Below are 5,632 nucleotides of genomic sequence, written 5' to 3'. Positions count from 1 at the left end.
CGCCTTCCTCCCTTGGGGAGATAACCTTGCATCCAACCTCCTCCACCTTCCTTCCTTAGGAAGATAACCTTGCGTCCAACCTTCTCCACCATAGAGAGAACCTCGGCTCTGTCCTCCTCCTGTGTGGAGAGAAATTGTTCACGTCTTTTTGCTATCTCAAAATGGCTTGCTCCGACAACCAATGAAAGTAAAAACCTTTTTCTAACGTCACAAAATCTTTTGATAGTAACTAATGTTAAATTTCCCAATGTAAGTAGAACCTCTATAAATTAATACTTTCTATAAATTAATAAATTCTTCCGGTCTCGAGTTGGGCCGGTGTAAAAAATGACACATTTCGATAAAATAATAAATTAGTAACTTTTTAAAAATCCTATGTAAAAATATGGTCCCACCAATATCATAAATCTAATAATCAAATAAACATATATATATATATATATTTAAAAAAATCTAGTAAAATATGAATCTATTGTTGTTTGTTTGTTCTTGAATCTGCATTCTTGTTGGAGCCCATCTCTAATCTATCTGACTGCATCAAAAACTTCTGGTGTTGTCTTCTCAAATTGCATCCAAAAATTGTAGAGAGTTCTTGACGCGATAATTGCTTCCTTACGTGTAACCGGTTCTAAAGGTACCGTATCTTCTTCAACTTCATCATCACCATGAAAGATAGTAGCAGCGATTTCTTCTAAATTCTGAATTTCTGAACATGCATCATTTTCATCTGGATAATCTTGTAAGCTATTGGCATCCATCCTATTACGATAGCCAAGATTATTAATCAAATCATCAAGTTCCTGAACGTCAACTTCACAAGTGGATCCATCCAAACTCCTTGATTCGACATTCTCTGAACGAATTTTACAGTGTCGAAAACAATTTGCTATTGTCTCTTGTTGAACATTAATTGTCCAAGCCCAGACTGCAAAATTAATAGCATCTAAAACATTGATCTTACTTGGATCAGATTTTCCCAACTCGTAGCCTTCTAAAATCTCACGGTAAAATCTCCTGCGGTAGTGCATCTTAAAAGCTCTTATTATTCCAGCATCACAAGGTTGAATTTTTGATTTCATGTTAGGTGGAAAGAAGAATAACTCAACATTACGTAACCCTTCAATAATTTTTGGATGTGCTGGACAATTATCTACCACAAACAAAACTCTTCTACCTTGCATCAACTTATCAAACCAACGGATATATTCTTCAAAAATCACACTTGTCATCCAAGCCCTTTTGTTGGAACGGTACTCACAATTCAGGTCACTCATGTTGACATTCTTAAAACAACGTGGTTTTGCATATTTTCCAATAATCCACAAGGGAACTTTTTCAGAGCCATCCACATTGCAGCAAATAACAACTGTCAATCTTTCTTTCTCTTACTTTCTTCCTTCAAGTTGTTTAGTAGCAAGAGAATGATCAGCTTGTAACCTATAAAACAAACCAGTTTCATCCATATTAAAGACATCTTTCAGTGGAAATTTGTCTACTTTTTCTCTTATAGCTTCCAGCTTCTTCTCCATGTCTTCTGTATCAACTGAACCACTCTCTCCAAAACGACGAAAAGACTTGATACCATGTCGTAACTTAAATTTTCAAGCCAGCCTTGAGAAAACTGGTGGTCAGAATCTTGTTGAGAGTTTAGAAGTTTTATTGTTTCTTTTGCCTTCTATAGTATTAGTTCTCCAGTCATATTCACACGATCTTAGTGTTGGAGAAACCACTCAAAAACAACTTTCTCCATATCTGGAAATTTTGCTGGTTTGTGTCGCTTGATAGCTTTTCCTTTTGCTGAGTTGGTTGAAAAATACTCATCGGTACGTTTGAGTGTGTTTGAGATTGTACCTTGACTAACCTTTATATGAAACTTTCCTTCAAGCCACAACTTTAAATCTTTTTGAGTGCATGCCATATGACCTTTCTTGTACTTACATAATTCTCTACGAATTTCATCAGTCATCGTTTCTTTGGAAATATCTTTGAGATGAGACGCCATCGTTGGTATTGACTTTGAAACGACCGACCCCTTTTTTAAAAAAAATAATAAATAATAAATATAATATAATAAATAAACTACAACTAGTGGTCTCATATCCACTAGCCACCTAACCACTATCACAACCAACAGCAGAATAACAAACCAATAAATATCCAATAAACCAATAACCAATAAAATAATATCCAGTATTAATTCCAGTCATAACTAATGATCCAAACAGCATAAATCAAATAACCAGCAATCCTAAACAATGTTCTAGGACTCAACTCTAGCAACCTAACAGAAGCCAGACAACCAAGCGAACCACTAGAACATCCTCCTCTTCATTGCCTTGATTCCACGATCACACTTTGCCTTTACCTGCACCACAAACACATATTGAGATGCATGAGTATTTTATAAACACTCAGTAAGGCAATCCTCCCATCTACTGGGCTATACACACAAGCAATAGAGTATCCATAACCAACACAGAACAAGCAACAAACGACAAATAACCAACCATGACTCAGCATCGACCGACGCCAACATGCATCGACCGATGCCAAATGGGGAAGCATCGATCGACACAGAAGCTGCATCGACCGATGGAAGTGTAACTTGCATCGACCGATACCCAATCTGCATCGACCGACGCATGCTCGACGTAACACGAAAACCCTAGAGTTTTACGTGTCGTCCTCGCACTTGCATCGACCGACGCAAGATATGCATCAATCGACGCAACGTCTAGCACCGTGTTTTCCCCAAAACTTCTCGCCGGATCTTTGTTCCTACAACCACAAAACTCGATCCCAAGCCACAAGAAAGCTTCCTAACATCCATAGCACCGATCTAACAAGTCTAACATCACACAACAAACAGATTAAAGAGTCCTCTAGCTTAGATAAGCCATGGTCATGCACTTACCTTTGCCACAGAAGAATTTGAACTTCTAACAAACAAGAACAAGCCTCTAGGAAGCTTCTACTATGATCCCAGCTACAGATCTCACCAAGAAAAGCCACAAATCTCCAGAAATCACCAAGAACTCTCAATAACTTTTTTCTCTCTTTTCGTTTCTCTCAAAAACGGCCACAACCCACGAATGAGACAAAAACTCGCATTAAGGGTTTTTCCTTCACCCCAAAACGCAGCGTTTGACTTAAGTCAAAATGCAGAGAATTGAGTCAGCATCGACCGATGCTCCCACTGCATCGATCGATGCACACCCTAAACCGGGATTCCGGTTCACGGGTGTTACAGACTTTCTATTCGATCAGAGACAGAGAAGAAAACCAAGTCTCTCTAGTTTAATAATACAAAATCTAAACTAAGGCTACCATGTTCTTAATAAAGCTTTACGTCATGCATACACCAAAACAATTAGGAAATCAAAAGAAAAAGGCATGTTAAGACAATATAAAAATGCAAGAATTCTAAAACACTATATAAATTATAAAAGAATAAGAAATTATAAATCAAAACAATCTACAAAAATGTAAATTATAACAAAAATATATTATCTTTTAATAGAAAATTTACAAAACTATGAAAATAAGAAAATCTCTTTATAAATTAATCAAATATTAATTTATCGATAAATTAATAATCGATAAATTAAAACCTCTATAAATTAATAAAATTTCATGGTCCCAACCTTATTTATTTATAGAGATTTTACTGTATTCGTAGAAGTATCTTTGACACAACATGATGTAGCCTCTAACTCTATTAACGCCTCAACCACCACCTTGCTTAGTGAGCCATGTCCACTCTCAGTCCATGTGCCCACCTTCTTAAGTGTGCCCTACATCTATTCCCGGCCCGTGGACCCACCCATATTTGATGGCCGGTTTGTTACATCTGGGAGCTTTTAAAAACTTGTTTACCGACCCTACCAATCAACAAATAATATTTTCCTGTGTTTTGTTCTCACTCGCACAGTTCCGACAATCACTTCCAGGAAGGTCACCATTATTAAGTTCTCTCAGGTCCCTTCACCAGAAAAATAAGTGCATTTTGGTGACATATGTGGCCAAATCAATTCTCTTAAACCTTTCCGCAAACAAGGGTGTCACAGTCTTTGAGCTCCTATGGATCTATCAACAACGATTTATGTTTTTCTAATCTATCTATCTATGTTTGTTGTAAACTTGTGTTTGATTAGCCTATTTTATCTATCCATTAGGTTGATGAGCTTCTACTCGTTATCTCCCTTTGGGATTGAATGAATAATGATAACATTTATGTTTGCAAAAAAGAAGGGTTTATGACCAACCGTTGAGAAATTAGAAAAAAAAAATAATTTGACATAATTAAAGAAACAATAGAAAATTATAAGCACGGTAATATATGAATCCCAAATAATTCAAAGATAAAAATATAAATTAAATAAAACAATCTAAAAATACTACAATAAATTTTAAAATACAATATTAGAAAAAGAAAACGCATATATTAGTTTTTCTTGGGTCAACATATTAATTTTACCTATTCCCAACTGAAACGGTAAAAAGTAGGAGAAAATATTGGTTTAAAAAAATAAGAAAAATTTACCTTCCCATTTAATTCTTTTTTCCAATTAAACAAAGTTGAAAGCATTGTTTTTGAATAAATTATATATATATGAGACGATCTATGTTTATATAGAAGTGAGTATTTACAAAATTTAAAATTAATAATTAACTATATATTTTCCTTAATTCTTTTTTCTATTTTTTTGTAGAATTAATAACTTAAAATTAAAAATAAATAAATAATATAATAATTTTGAATTTTAAGAAATATATATAATCCCTTTATAATTATTTTAAAAAACTTTGTATTTTTTAATAAATTCTGTAATTTTGATGATTATCTTTTTAAATTATTAATATTTAAAAAAACAAAATATTTTATTTTTGTTGTAATCAAATTTCTCTTTTTAAATATTAACTTTTACACATTGTCAAAATCTGAATTTGATAACTTGACACATATGTCAAAATCTTGTTAATGATTAACTTTCAAAACTCAACTTTATATAATAAGATGTTGTTGGAGTAGATCGACTCACATATTGCACGAGTTAGCTTTGATCAAAATTCAACCACAACATATAACCACAAAACTCCAAAGAGAAAAGACAACTGAAACAAGCAGATTTATTTTTCTTTTTCCTAATATATAGTGATCTCATATTCCTAGCAACCTAATCTCCAAGCAATAACAACAGCAAATAACACATGAACCATTCCAATAAACCAATAACGAATAATGAATAACATGAACCAATTCCAGCAACAATCCAAAACATAACAAAGTCATAGAACCAGCAATTCTAAAAACCGTTCTAGACAATTAAGATTCACTTTAACATCTCATCAAAGACATAGAGCAAACAACCGAGTCTCTAGAACATTCTCCTCTTCAAAGCTTTGATTCCACGATCACACTTACCTTTACCTGCGCCACAACACAAAAGAGAGGCGTAAGTATTACCAGAAATATTTAGTGAGACAATCCTCCCATCTACTGGGCTATACACACAAGCAAAAATATCTCTTCATGCCACAAACAACAAACAATAAGATAAACCAAGCAATACATAAAGCATTCACGACATAAATCGCCGCTGAAGAAGGGTGTCGACCGACACCAGGGGGT

At 34.2% G+C, this 5,632-nt stretch overlaps 1 pseudogene; it reads right to left on the bottom strand.

The window, feature by feature from the left end:
* Positions 1-524: 524 nt before the first annotated feature.
* LOC104772809 (CENP-B homolog protein 2-like) lies at positions 525-2,002 on the bottom strand (annotated as a pseudogene).
* Positions 2,003-5,632: the final 3,630 nt, after the last annotated feature.

The sequence above is a fragment of the Camelina sativa genome, chromosome 20 (genome assembly GCF_030686135.1).
Source record: "Camelina sativa cultivar CO46 ecotype springtype chromosome 20, ASM3068613v1".
NCBI classification, from domain to species: Eukaryota; Viridiplantae; Streptophyta; class Magnoliopsida; order Brassicales; family Brassicaceae; genus Camelina; species Camelina sativa.
Note: the sequence above shows the minus strand (reverse complement) of the source record. Positions and strands in the feature narration are given on the sequence as shown.